At 31.2% G+C, this 16,135-nt stretch overlaps 1 pseudogene; it reads right to left on the bottom strand.

Moving 5' to 3' along the window:
* Nucleotides 1-400: 400 nt before the first annotated feature.
* LOC111985154 (wax ester synthase/diacylglycerol acyltransferase 11-like) lies at nt 401-13,103 on the bottom strand (annotated as a pseudogene).
* Nucleotides 13,104-16,135: the final 3,032 nt, after the last annotated feature.

Genomic DNA, 16,135 nt, shown 5'->3' with positions numbered 1-16,135 from the left:
GGTTTTATGTATTATTGGGTTTTAGAGAAAAAAAAAATCAGAATTTTTTTTTAAATGATTATCTGGTTTTAGAGAAAAAAAATCAGAATTTTTGTATTTTTTTTTAATGATGCTAGCGTGATGTGATGCTAGCAGAGGATTCGGTTTTATATATATATATATATAGATAGATAATAAATCAAAGAAAAATAGACTTGGCATGATGATAATAAATATTAAGCTCATTAATGCAGGATGCATTAAAAGTATAAAACCCATCTACCTACATATTGTTTTACATGGAGAATGAAAGAAAAGATGAACAATCATATATAAATTGTACTGACTTATTTATCGATAGAAAATCAATATTATGAATGAACAATTCAATTTGTTGATTAAAAAAAAAAATAATCTTTGTTTAAATAGGAATTTCATCATCTGCAGCTTTGAGAATTATCTCGAAGGCATTTTCCACGCATGACTTGAATCTTTGGGGATCCAATAATCCTTTCTCCATTACGGCGCTAATCCTCAGGTTTCCCATATAACTTACTATTGTTATATTAAGGTTCTGCAAAGCCATTTAAAAACAAAACATGTTACAGTGGGTCATAAAATATGATGAATCTAATTGAAAGCAAGGTGTTCTATAATTATTCCTAAAGGTGATTGAATTTGAAGAATTTTTTCACATTAAATTGTAAATAATGCTTGTTAATTTGTTCTATACTTTCCGCTGTAAAGACCAAAAAAAAAAAAAAAAAAAATGAACACCAAAGATCTGAGAATAATTGCAAGAAGGCGAATTGGTTCCCCATGGCACCTTTGAGTTAGGTTTAAGCATCTCCTCAATGACTTGTAGCACTCATTGTTCTAGTGTTGAGCAATACCAATGCTGTGGAATGCGATTTAGTTGATTTATTGCTAATCTCTTGCATGTACAACGGGTGCAAGGAAAATTATTCAGTAATTACATCATTTACTGTCTACACTCAAGAAAATAAATTTGGTCAAACAATAATTTTACTATAATTTTGAAAATTAATTGTGCATTTTCTATAGATTTTTATAACAAATTAATCTTCATACTTATTAAAAAATATAATAAAAATTAACAAAATTCATTGTATCACAAAAAAATAATTACATTAAAAAACTAAGTCTATAAATATTTCAACAAACTATATGAAGATCAAGAATAATAAATTTGGACGATATATATACAAAATGATATCCGCATAAAGGTTTTTTTTTTTTTTTTTTTTGAGTCAACTAAATTCATAAGGGAAAAAGTAGGAGAAAATTGCTTTTTGCCCCTTTCTGAAAAAAAAAAAAAAAAAAAATCCAGCATTTTGCCCTCTTTCTCAAACTAATTAGGGAAATGCCCATCTTTTGAAAATCGAGTTTTTGAAAATCGATTTAGGCCCTATAGCGGCGTTTTTAAGGACCCTATAGTGACGTTTTAAAGACCTATAGTGACGTTTTATAACTCGATTTTCATAAAGTCGAGTTACATGCAATTTTTTTTTCTTTTTTTTACCTATAACTCGACTTTATGAAAATTGAGTTACAAAACGTCACTATGGGTCTTTAAAACGTCACTATAGGGTCCTTAAAACGCTGTTATAAGGCCTAAATCGATTTTCAGAAACTCGATTTTCAAAAGAGGAGCATTTTCCTAATTAGTTTGAGAAAGAGGGCAAAATGCTAGATTTTTTTTCAGAAAGGGGTAGAAAGCAATTTTGTCCGAAAAAAGTAATATCAAACTTTTGTGCCTAATGATGCAAATGATCACAAGGTTGACACCAATCTGCGGAAACCTAAGAAATAAAGTATAAAGACCTTGAAGGCTACCAAAAGTAAACTGGTGAAAGATGTGTATATTTTGATTAGGCTTACTAGTAGTTATCATACCTTTCTTTCATAGTTTGCCTTCTATTTAATCTCTTCGTGTGAAAGATTTTCTCCATGATTTACTTAGGATTTGAAATTTGAACATTGGCATGTTATTTGGCTTAATGGATGATATAGCATTGTGATGATTTGATATGAGAATTTTGGCAATCATGATACCTATCAGTTGCCTCTAATTCCTAGACCTAACACAAATAATTCACAATGCCCTAATTTGTCTATGATCGCATAGTTGGCCCATTATAATCTACAATTTTTTTTTAATAACCCATGTGTGAGGTGGTAGGAAAATTTAAGAGTGTGGTAAATTTTTGTGACCCTAGGACTCTTAAATTTATATTAAATTTTTTATTTATAATGAGAGGCTTTTAAACGGTGTTGTAGCAATGCCAAACAGAATGATGTTTCGCTTTTTAAGTTACGTGGCAGAATTTTAGATGGGCAGTTTTTCTATGTGGCAGCATGAACTTAATTGTAAGAAAAAGCTTCTACTATTATATATAGTATATTTAACAAATCGTGTCAAAATTGGGTACAAAGTTAGAATTAGATTTGACTAAAATAGTTTATTGTTCCTATTATCCATACCTCTCTATTCTTTGTGTGGGGGTGAAGATGGGTTAACAGGTCTAATTTTCCCAATCAACCCTTATCTTGCTTCCGATTTAAAGGCGTCAACATATTGTCATGAAGGTGAAGATGGCATGGTGGCTAAGAGGGTAATTACTATTTTCAATATTTTGGATGCTAAAACTGGGGTTGTAGGAGAACTAAACCTAGGAATTTTTGATAAGTCTACTTTGGGGCAATGCCACCTTCGAACTTTCTCCCTTGGTCACATAATTTATAGACATGGAAAAATTGGACACAACTCAAAGTTGAAATTTTTGACCTAAAGTAAAAACATGTTGACTCGTGACCCAACCTTTTTTATGGATTGGTTTGGGTCAACCCGTTTCACCTGTGGCTCGACCCATTTTTAAAACAAAATTTTTTTATATTATTTTTAATATGACGTGACCTCAAACATCTAGTGTTTAAAACCATTGGCCCTTGAATACACATGCATGGTAGAGCAAAAAGGGGTGCTTATTAGCTGATAATGTTTAATGCTACTGTGAGTGTGTGTGCATATAATATATGTTATACGTAGACTATAAATAGTGATATAGGGCAAGATACATATATGAAATAAGAGGATTAGTGATGCTATCTTGATTGATAAATTTGGTACATATGAAAAAAAGAAAATTATTAAATACTCTAGGAATGTCATAAATGCGTACTCCTCCCTCTCACATTAATTGTGGGTCCACCATAAATTTAATTAATAAGACCTACAGTTATGTGAAAGGAGAGTACGCATTTATAGTACTTCGGGAATACTTAATAATTACCCATGAAAAAAGCAAAATGGTAATGAATTTTTTTTTCCAAGTTTGTAATATCTAACTCATAACATGTGGGATCTTCCAAATGAGACATCATTTATTAATAATGAGACACACATCATGAAATAAGAGGATTAGTGATGCTATCTTAATTGATAAATTTGGTGCATATTAAAGAAGCAGAAAGGTAATGAAAAATTCTCCAATTTTGTAATATCTAACTCATAACACGTGTGATCTTCCAAATGAGATATCATTTATTAGTAATGAGAGATGCATCATGAAATTAATTTTTTAGTTTAATTTATTATGGTGATGACATCATGATATCATTACTGAATGGTGAACTTCGAATTGTTTAAATTCAAGAATCATTTTATTTTTAAATGTTTTTTTAAGTATTTTATTATTTTTGTTCATTTATTTATTTTTTCTATAAAAAAAATAAGGGTCAACCCAACCCGCTTACAACCCATTAAGGATAACTGTTTTGACTGAATCTAATTAACCTGACTCATTTGCCTTGACTATAATTTATTAGGGGGGACAATAAGGGGATTTTATTTAATGAAATAGTACTATTGTTTTTGGACCAACAAATGAGAATAAGCTCGAGGGCCGAAATAATCTCTTTCTAAACCTTGGGCCACAGTGAGTGGAAGACTAGAGATGGGTACCGATCCAGTCAAATTAAAACAGACCAATGGGTCACAGATGGGCAGGAACATCAAATTCTTTAATAAAAGGAAAAAGAGAAGTTATCAAAAGAGTTTAAGGTGAGTTCAATATTAGCAATTTAAGCTTTATTAAGATTTGGTAATTCTTGAATAAGTTTGAATTGTTTATGAGCTATTTGGTTAATTTTTTTTCTTTCAAATCTTTATACACAAAAATAAGAATTACAATTAATTTTTTTTACTTATTCATTTATATTCATACAAATGTTTAGTTATTAAGTTACATGTAAACTCCTACACACTTTTAGTATGATAATCACTTTACAAGTACAAAGTTCATATGGGGTGGAGAAGCAAAGGTTGAGGCTTATGTTTTATATATAATTTATCACATATTATGTAATAAATCATATATGTGATTTTTTTCCCTTAAAATAATCATATATGTGATTTGTTTTTAACTAAAGGAATAATATAAAAGCATTAGGTTTAGTCACATATGTAATAAATCACATATGTGATTTTTTTTTCCTTAAAATAATCATATATGTGATTTATTTTTAACTAAAGGAATAAAAAAAAAAAGCAAGTTTATCCATAATATTATCATGCTGACAAATTTAAATAAACATTTCTTTTATATATATATATATATACTAGTCTCATCACACGCGTGTGAGATTTTTTTTTTTTTTTTTTTTTTTGGGTTTAGTATCATAATTTTCCATGTATAACCAAATTTTCTATAATAATTTTCATATAGATCACACATCACAGGATGTCATAGAGTTACAATTCATAATATGTGTAGTATATAATTCAAATGTGAATGTAGAATATAAATTTTGTTTATAGGCTTACCAAATTCGAGAAAAACGTTTGACCATTGAGAAGAATCCAGTATATTAAACAAAGAGTGTAGAACAAGATAGTGTCAATTAGAAATAGGATGAAAGAATAAAGAAAAATTGAAGTAATATTGTGAGTTTTCAATTAGAGGGATCTAATGTTATTAGAATTTTTCCTTATGTATTCCACTATGTTGAGAAATGGAAGAGAGGAACAAATGAATTAGGAAGTTTTTTTATGAAGTTTCAATTGGTTTCTCCGTGGGTTATTTATTTATTTTTTAATTTTTTGAAGTGATGCGGGTAGTTTTCTTTTTATAGAATGTGAGATAGTTGTTATTTTTATAGGAGCATGGGGTCTTTTTTACAGGACATGGGGTAGGATTTTTTTTTTTTTTTTTTGATAGGAGTTCGGGGTAGTTTTTTTATTTTTATTTTTATGGAACATGGGGTAGCTTTTTTTTAGGAATTTGGGATAGTTATCTAGTGGGGAGTTTTTACTCTGTAAGTTTTTTATTTTTAATTTTGAGTTTCGCTTACCTTCAATACTTTTTTAACTGGACATGTTATTTTGTTTTAAATATATAATGGCAAGTGGTAGTGTGTTTTAGTCTCCATATTTTATTTACTTAGTGGATGATGTAGCAGTCTCTTATTAAAACAAAAGGAAACTCCTTTTTAAAAAGTACTAGAGGTAAATCAAATTCTTTAATTTTGTCTATTTATAGTTTTAATCTCATTGTTTATGTTTTAAGAATAATGATAAATTAATTAAATTAAGTATATTTTTGAAAGTCAAAAAGATAATACCTAACTTTCCAAATCCTCTTAATATATAGAGATATGCACACATCACTAGTAAAAAGAGANGGGGTATGGGTTTTTTTTTTTTTTTTTTTTTTGATTGATAGGAGTGTCGGGTAGTTTTTTAATTTTAATTTTAATTTTTTTATGGAACATGGGGTAGCTTTTTTTTAGGAATTTGGGGTAGTTATCTAGTGGGGAGTTTTTACTTTGTAATTTTTTTATTTTTAATTTTGGGTTTGACTTACTTTCAGTACCTTTTAAACTAGATATGTTATTTTGTTTTGAATATACAATGACAAGTGATAGTGGGCTTTAATCTCCACATTTTATTTAGTTAGTAGATGATGTGACAGTCTCTTATTAAAACAAAAAGAAATTCATTTTAAAAAAAGTACTGAAGATAAACCGAACCCTTTAATTTTTGTCTATTTACAGTTTTAATCTCATTTCTTATGTTTTAGGAATAATGATAAATTAATTAAATTAAGGATATTTTTATAAGTAAAAAAGGTAATACTTTGAACAAAAAAGGTAATCCTCTTAATATATAAAGATATACATACGTCACTAGTAAAAAGAGAGAGCTTTTTTTAATTATTTAAATATTAAATAAAATTTTAGATGAAAAGTATAGAATACATTGAACAAACATATCAATGATGTTTTAGCAAAAATGCTTTAATCCTATGATCACATTTAATAGGCATATTAGGTCATTAGTTACCAGAAAAACAATATGAAATTGAAATCATTAGCTAATTTGTAATAAAATATGCGGATCATACCACTCCAAGCTTGGCCTTAATGTGTTTGATACAATCCATAGAGAATATCATGTTTGATACCATGATTGGCTGATATTCGACTCCTTCAGCCCCAGACCTTATCGGTGTTCGATCATCTTCAACCAATGTACTCTTTAACATGCTCCAACCAAAATCAGATACAGAGTTAAAGCTAAAGGAACAAAGTTGAGACACTCTTCCCCAAACACTTTCTCTGCCACTTTCTAGCTTTGCGCGTTGGTGAGAAGGAAATGTTAAGGGAAGAGAAGGATTATCAGCCCTTTGAAGACAAGAAAGAAGTGCACCCATGAGAGAGTAGCCATCACCAAGCGCATGGTGAAGCTTGAATATGATAGTACCGGCTGCATTGCTTGTTGGATATTTAACTATGTGAATTTCCCATAGTGGTTTGTTCTGTGAAAAATGCTCCATTGCAATGTTTGATATATAATCTTCAAGATATTCATCATATGATGAGGGTAACAAGCCAGTAGGGAAAATAGGAAAATTAACGTGCTCTTCGAGCTTCACCTCAACCCTTTTCCATTGTTTCTCACCTTTTCTATCCTTAACCTGTTCACAAATTCTCACTACTTAGTGCCAGTTTTAAAGGGATTAATGTAAGAACCTTAAAAGGCAGCATCTGAATACCCATTTAACCTTCCATGCATTTATGTTTGTGTATTTCATAAAAGAGGAAAAAGAAGACAGAATCATATTATTTTCCAAGAAAAACAATATTGAGAAAAGTAGATAACATCACCATGATGGAGGAGAAGCGTGTATTGATGGGAGGAACACATCATTGAGCAATGATATGGCACGCGCTTCGTTGATTTCAATTGGTACTCACTTTGCATGACACCAATTATAGATACTGACAGCACAGAGCTGTTGAAGTATTGTGCATTAGGACTTGCAGGCTGTAATCCTTCCTTTAGCTCCATTTTAATTTGACAACAGTTTAGTCGCAGATTTGTGGCGTTAACAGATTAGCTAGAATGTTATATTTATATTAGAAATTTAGAGCACTGACGATAAGTTCCTACAGAAAGTAATTTGAAATAGTGTTTGGCTAAATTACAATTTAATCCTTATATTCAGTAGTGATTTGAAATTAGAAAAATTCTTATTTTACATTGTGTAAACTTATACAGTAAACCTACACTTTTTCTATAATACTCACAATTTATCATGTGAATATCTATAATTAATAAAATTGTGATTTTTTATGTAATTTTAAAATTTTTAAGAAATATAGCGAAGAACAGAAGAAATTTATATTGAGGTTACATCCAACCACCGGATAGGATTGCTGGTGATAATATTATTGAGGTGGGTTCCCCTTCTATTACTAGACCGTCCTCCTTCCTTGTTGCTAAAAGAAGCTGACCACATCATTAATGTTCAGTGGTGCTCCATTCCAATAATGTTATGCCATGTGCCAAAATTAATTTATTAAGTTTAAGTGTCCAGTGCCTAAGGCACTGGACACCAGCCATGTCCCTAAATGAATGGAAACAACATTTATTCCTAGAATATCAAGCCAACCAACTGGACACCAGCCAACCAGCCATGTACCTAAATGAATGGAAATAACATTTATTCTAGAATATCAAACCACAACTGGACAATAGCCATGTCCCTAAATGAATGGAAACAACATTTATTCCTAGAATATCAAACCCAACAACTTATGCAGCGCAGCACATCACTAGTTTACTGTTGTTGGGTTGGTTAGGGAGACGATTGCTGTCCCATTCCCCCCACTATAAATGAACCAAGCTATTTATAAATAGCTCGAGTTTAATTTTTTTTTTTTTTTTTTTACAAGATAGAATTTCTACTCTAACATAATTTAAGTGTATATGTGTGTGAAGTTTTCTTCTAAAAACTTGAACCCAGGCCTTTTCCCCCACACCCACAAGCATTTTACGGTGAAGTGACCGTCGCAAGAATGCGCAATGATAGCTTAGTTCAACTTGAGAAAACCTTATGTATGTTCGTTTTAAATAAACCAGTTCAAATATGATAGTGTATTTGTGAGTAAACTCATAAACATGAGACTTGATTTAATTATATATAATACTAGATTTTTCATTGCATACTTGTCTCAATATATGCTAATATAGACTTGAGATTAAATTATATGCATGTATAAGTTTTTATAGATTCGTATGACATCAAATTATTATTTTGTAATTATTATAATATAAATAGTCTTTTCACAGGAAAATTTCATAGATTTGTGAGGTGGTAAACAACTTTAGTCGTGGTTTTACTATTTGTACAAAAAGAATAAATTAATCAAGTAGTTTATTCAATAAGAAATAAATCAAGTTTAAACACGCAATCTTGTTTGGTATTGAATTCGAACTTGGCTCATGTTTAAAATAAAATTAAATGAACAAGCTTATACCTTTAATACTAAGCTCAGCTTGACTTTTTTACTGCCTGATCAATTTATTTTTCACATTTTGTTTTTTTGTTCTTTCTTTTTGAGACAAAAGAGGATGTACGCTATTAAGTGCCTATTCAATATACTAAAAAACTTTTTAAATGATTCTATCAACATCAGCCAGATTATTGAACACAAACAAAACTTTATGTTCACTAAAGTGTCGAATCTTGAAACCGTTTGTATACCGCCCAAGCTGTTTAAAAGTTCTTGACATGGCCTCCATGTTCAAAAATCAAGATGTTAGGAATTTTGTAGCTAAAATGAATTCCCCGATCTTTGATCCTTGCTAATGATAAATCTCCAGTTCTCTCTTTCACAGAGAGAGAGAGAGATTACTCAGCTCTTTGTCAAATCCTCCATGATGGGGAATTCGGCAAAAGAGTTTACAATCTGTTTCCTTATAACCCTGAAAAAAAAAAATCACTAGCTCCAGAGACACACTTGATGCCTATGAGAAAACCACTCTCCTTACTAGGTAAGGGACAAACAACTTCCACAACTTAAGGGAAAAGGGAGCACCAACTTTCTTAGTGACAAGGAGACTATTTCATAATCTTTTTGTGTGAGATACAGTATCTTAGATATTTTTTCATAGTTCTCTTAAATTTCTAATACCTGTCTAATTAAACAACTCGACAAACATAGTTAATAAACTATCTCTTTTATTTTTTCTCTTTTTCCCTTTTCCTAGCCTCTAGAAAACCGGATGTTGTCCTCCGATCTGTCCATCTTTTCCCACAAACCCAGAAGGAGAAATTTGGTTCATTAAGAAATCTGAAAACCTTTTGACAGACCTACCAGTAAGAAAATGGAACAACTTCACACCCAAAATATGGGTTTAGTAAGACGTGGGTTCAGTAATTAAGAAACCATAACCAATTCACTTGCAAAAACAATTTTGTGATATTGAAAAAAATTCGCAGGTATGCCCAATTGTAACCTAGACATAGAAGTTGTAATGAAAAAAAACCTTAGACATAATTCANGATTCACGTGAGAAAGCACTGGATCCAATTCAGATTTCTCATATCTGGACATGACCGAGAAGGACCTGTTTAGAAGGTTGGATTTTTAGCAATTGGGATTTTTGGATTGGGTAGCATGGGTAAAACCACACTAGTGTAAAAGAAATTTAACAGCCAAAGAGCGCAGAGGTGTTTCTGATACTGGTATGGATTTTCAATAGGAAGATAAAGATCTACTAGGTAAGATTATGAGTTGCATCATTGATGAGTTTGGTCACATAGATGTGTTGCCCGATAATTTTGACATCTTAAAGTTTCTACAAAACCTTAAAAGTTTTATTTTAATCTTTACAGAGTACCTCATGTTATTGGATCTGCCGCATTCACTAAGGTTCGAATAAAATTTCAGGCTTCAATGGACATCACCGGTGATGGAGTTATTGTGAGATTTTTTTTTTTTTCCTCAAATGTTTAGGATGCTTTGTCAATTAATTTTGGCACATGGCAGAATATTAATTGGAATGGAGGGCCACTAAATATTGATGATGTGGTCCTTCAACAGGACTGAATAACACCGAAATTTTAACTTTTACTTTTTATTTTTTATTTTTGCTGAATACGTTGAAATTTCAATTTGGACAATAATAATGAAGATAAATGAGAAAAGAGAGAAATAGCTTGACAATTATAGAGGTGGTCTTATACAATGATTTAAGGAAAAGTGCTAATCAAATTTGTGTTTATAATCCAAAAGAACTAGTCAAATTGCAATTAGGGTTCCTTGTATTCATTTATAAATCCAAGATCCACCTAATAAATATTACCTATATAAAACTCAAAATATACCCACACAACAAACTCAAATAATTCAATCCTTACAATTTAAGATATCACATCTTAAATGTCTTTATTTTTTGCCAAGATTACTATAACTCAACTAGCGCTTTCTAGTGTTTTGCATGAAGATGTAAATGGCTCAAATCTTTCCACCCTAACTATCGAATTAAGAAAACAGTCTTTGTTTTTATATAAAAAATAAATTTTATTTATTTGAGAATTATTTAAAAACAAAACTAAGTACATATCAAAGCTACAATACAATGTCTAACTATTTTAGAAAAATAAATAGTTTGTCTGTTTTTTTAAGAAAATTATTTTCCTTTGTTATTCACTTTTCTTTTCCTTTCTTCACATATTTTCTCTCTCTTTACAACTTTTTTTTTCTCTCTTTTTCTTTGATATCACTATATATTAGTGGTAATTTTATCTAGCAATGTGTGCTTGGACATGACTTAAAGCATAGTCATGCCTAAGAAAAATAATTTTTTTTTTTACATAAGCATATAAGATAAAATATTATTTATAAAAATGTCCAAATGCTTTACATGATTATTATACTTGTTTGTTCATGAAGAAATGTAGATATTATGATATTATCTTCATCTGCAGCTCAGTAATTCAATTTCCATCACAAAAAACCTTCACTCACGTGCGTAATATCTCAATAATTCTTGTTTTATCTTCTTCATAGTAATGATTTTAGTTTCTCAATATTCAATATGTGCATGCTAGGGCGGTCAGAGTTAATGGAAACAAACAAGAAATTCCAACAAGTTGGGATGAGGGGTGCATATCTTTTTAAAGTAATTTTGGTGCCACACTCAAAATTATAATTTTGTCCCCAACTCGCCCATGTGGTGAGTTGTGGTTAGTGGAGGGGTGATGGTGGGTCAATGTGGGTAGAGAGGTATTTCCACATGGACCCATCATCACTCCTTCACCAACCACAACTCGCCACATGAACGAATTGTGGACAAAATTGTGATTTTGGGTGCGACACCAAAATTTTTCATCTTTTTAAGACCATGGTAGAGACTTTCACGATTTGCTCATGACGTGTACACATTGTTCTCGTGGCATACCTACATTGGCGGTGTATTAAAGGAGATTATTTTGTCTGTTTTGTCCACAAAAGTACACACTCATGATGTTCACCTGTTACTACCAACCCACATAACTTTGTCTTCTTATTTCTGGATCTTGAAATGCAGTCATAACTCACAAGAATTAAGTCCTACCTAATGCTATCTGAAAGGGAGGAAAGAAATACCAAAAACAAAAACCTATAAAAAGTAAAAACAAAGAAGTGGGGTGCAACACAATTAACTGCAATGTAGAGTAACGCTGTTAGAGTTTGGGTGGGTTTGTATGGGCGGTTGGAAAAAGGGTGTTTTGATTTTAAAATGAGCATTTGTAAAAAAGTTAGAAAAATTATTGTAGCAAAACAGAGTTTTAGATTTTAAAAATGTTCCTAAAATGCCTAATTAAACAAACCTATTTCCAATTTATTCAATTAATGTATAACTTAAAAAGGTGATTTAAAGTTATGATTTCAGTTATTTTGCGTAGTATGTGCACACATTCACCATGTGCAATAAATATGTCCTTTTAAAAACCAGTAAGCCAATAAAAATAAGCTCCCCCCTCCCTTAGGAGCACTCACCCCTTCATCTTTCACGCAGGGATCGGTTACCCAATATAGCCAAAACCCAAGGTACTCTGTGGAAAGTGTTAGAAGTCAAATTAAAATATAAAGAAAAACAGCAGGAAGAAGAAGAAACAAAGTTGTCGCCTTTGCTTTATCCTTCGAAAAAAAGTATCATTTTGAATACGAAAAACTTGTCCATTGACCAAGATTATCATTGCCTGTTAACAATATTCTTCTTTTTCAGGAAACTCGAGCTTAATGTCCTTTGGTGGTCTTAACTTTTAGATTCTATGGACACAAAGGATCATTATTAAAAAAATAAAAATAAAGCAGTCATGTAATGTTCACCATGTTACAACCAATCTCAAGGATTCTTAATCAAACCAAAAGTTAAGTGGAGAAGCATGCAAACGAATTTTTTAAAGGGATTAATGTAAGAACCTTAAAAGGCAGCATCTGAATACCCATTTAACCTTCCATGCATTTATGTATTTCATAAAAGAGGAAAAAGAAGACAGAATCATATTATTTTCCTAGAAAAACAATATTGAGAAAAGTAGATAACATCACCATGATGGAGGAGAAGCGTGTATTGATGGGCAGGAACACATCATTGAGCAATGATATGGTACGCGCTTCGTTGGTTTCAATTGGTACCTCACTTTGCATGACACCAATAATAGATACTGATAGAACAGAGCTGTTGAAGTATTGTGCATTAGGACTCGCAGGCTCTAATCCTTCCTTTAGCTCCATTTTAATTTGACAACAGTTTAGTCGCAGATTTGTGGCGTTAAAAGATTAGCTAGAATGTTATATTTATATTAGAAATTTAGAACACTGACGATAAGTTCCCATAGAAAATAATTTGAAAAAGTATTTGGCTAAATTACAATTTAATCCTTATATTTCAGTAGTGAATTGAAATTAGAAAAATTCTTATTTTACCTTGTGTAAACTTATACAGAAGACCTACCACTTTTTTTACAATGCTCACAATTTTTCATGTGAACATCTATAATTAATAAAAGTTGTGATTTTTTATGTGGTCCTAAATTTTTTAAGGAATATAACAAAGCGCAAAAGAAATTTATATTGAAGTTTCATCCGACCACCAGAGAGGGTTATTGGTTATAATATTATTGAGGTGGGTCTCCCCTTTCTATTATTAGAAATTGTTCATTACTTTTGAAGGACCACATCATTAATGTTGCTAAAAGAAGCTGATTGATAGAAATTGTTCACCACATCATTAATCGTTTTTGGACCAAGGCCTTCTGTTAACAGTAGCAGAGTCATCAAGAATGAACAGCCCTGATTAATTTTTTAAGTAGGAATATCGCAGTCATCCAAGAGGGAAAAGTAGTACACGACATTAATGCTCAAAAGATTCACAAGAGAAAGCACTGGATCCAATTCAGATTTCTCATATCTGGACATGACTGAGAAGGACCTGTTTAGAAGGTTGGATTTTTAGCAATTGGGATTTTTGGGTTGGGTAGCATGGGTAAAACCACACTAGTGTAAAAGAAATTTAACAGCCAAAGAGCGCAGAGGTGTTTCTGATACTGGTATGGATTTTCAATTGGAAGATAAAGATCTACTAGGTAAGATTATGAGTTGCATCATTGATGAGTTTGGTCACATAGATGTGGTGCCCAATAATTTTGACATTTTAAAGTTTCTACAAAACCTTAAAAGTTTTATTTTAATCTTTACAGAGTACTTCATATTATTGGATCTGCCACATTCACTGAGGTTCGAATAAAATTTCAGGCTTCAATGGACATCACCGGTGATGGAGTTAGTGTGAGATTTTTTTTTTCCTCAAATGTTTAGGATGCTTTGTCAATTAATTTTGGCACATGGCAGAATATTAATTGGAAGGAAGGACTACTGGATATTGATAACATGGTCCTTCAAGAGGATTGAATAACACCGAAATTTTAGCTTTTATTTTTTATTTTTTATTTTTATTGAATACACCGAAATTTCAATTTGGACAATAATAATGAAGATAAATGAGAAAAGAGAGAAATAGCCTTACAATTATAGAGGTGGTCTTATATAATGATTTAAGGAAAAGTGCTAATCAAATTTGTGTTTATAATCCAAAAGAACTAGTCAAATTGCAATTAGGGTTCCTTGTATTCATTTATAAATCCAAGATCTACCTAATAAATATTACCTATATAGAACTCAGAATATACCCACACAACAAACTCAAATTATCCAATCCTTACAATTTAAGATATCACATCTTAAATGTCTTTATTTTTTGGGGGTTATTACACTTTACCACCCTAAACTATACACTAGATTACACTTTGCATCCTAAACTATTCAAATGCACACTTCGCACTATAAACTATCACATTTATCACACTTTGCACCCCCCACATTACTTTTACTGTTAAGTTAGATAGAAATTAATATCACATGATTTGCACATGATTTTCGCTTAGGTGTCACACTATTTAAAGACCAAAACACCCTTTTCACTAATAATTAAAATTAAATGCTTATTTCTTTTCTCATTTTTTTCCCAGGTCTCTCACTCTCGTGCTTGCAGGTACAGCTCTTCCCCTCTTTCTTGCCCATGGCAGCTCTTCTCCTCTTTACCATTATTCAGTTTCTCTTCTCCCCAAATCAATTGCTGATAAGCACAAGTCCTCCAAAGGTCAAATGAAGTGATTGGTAGCTAGGGTGTTTCCCTACTTTTGGGCTTGCCTAAACATACCACCCTTGTTTTCTGGGAATTATTTGACTTTATGTTCGGTTTTCCAATTAGAGGGAAATAGATTGAAACATTTCGGTCTTGTTTTACTATTCATTTCTAAGATTAGCTCATTAGTTATTACGAGCAACGCAAAGATGGTGTTGAATTGGCTCTTGTTCAATGGAATTAAAGGACTAGCAATATTTCCCATCAAAAAAAAAAAAAAAAAAAAAAAGGACTAGCAATATTACGTAGTTCTTTGAAAATTAAAACTCATTGCAATGTCCTTCAGTGCTTTATAAAATACAATACAGTCTTTAGCTCATTAGTTATTACGAGCAACGCAAAGATGGTGTTGAATTGGCTCTTGTTCAATGGAATTAAAGGACTAGCAATATTTCCCATCAAAAAAAAAAAAAAAAAAAAAAAGGACTAGCAATATTACGTAGTTCTTTGAAAATTAAAACTCATTGCAATGTCCTTCAGTGCTTTATAAAATACAATACAGTCAGTCATACGGCGCTAGTTTTGACCTCTGATGTTCTTGGAAAAGAAATACAGTCAGTCATACAGGGGAAGAGCTGCTGGGTAAGAGAGAGGGGAAGGACTGTACGCAGAGAGAGAAAGACCAGAAAAAAAAAATAAATAAATAAGCATTTTGTTTTTAATTGTTTGTGAAAATGGTGTTTTGGTCTTTAAATAATGTGACACTTAAGCGAAAATCATGTGCAAGTGCTGTGATATTAATTTTTGTCTAACTTAACCGTAAAAGTAATGTGGGGGTGCAAAGTGTGATAAATGTGATAGTTTAGGATGCAAAATGTGCATTCGAATAGTTTAGGGTGTAAAGTGTAATTTAGTGTATAGTTTGGGGTGGTAAAGTATAATTTCTCCTATTTTTTGCCAAGATTACTATAACTCAACTAGCGCTTTCTAGTGTTTTGCATGAAGATGTAAATGGTTCAAATCTTTCCACTCTAACTATCGAATTAAAAAAAACAGTCTTTGTTTTTATATAAAAAAAAATTTTATTTATTTGAGAATTATTTAAAAACAAAACTAAGTACATATCAAAGCTACAATACAATGTCTAACTAT

This window comes from Quercus suber, unplaced genomic scaffold (genome assembly GCF_002906115.3).
Source record: "Quercus suber isolate HL8 unplaced genomic scaffold, Cork oak 2.0 scaffold_933, whole genome shotgun sequence".
NCBI lineage: Eukaryota > Viridiplantae > Streptophyta > Magnoliopsida > Fagales > Fagaceae > Quercus > Quercus suber.
The sequence above is the reverse complement of the archived record's forward strand: the minus strand, read 5'-3'. Positions and strand labels throughout refer to the sequence as shown.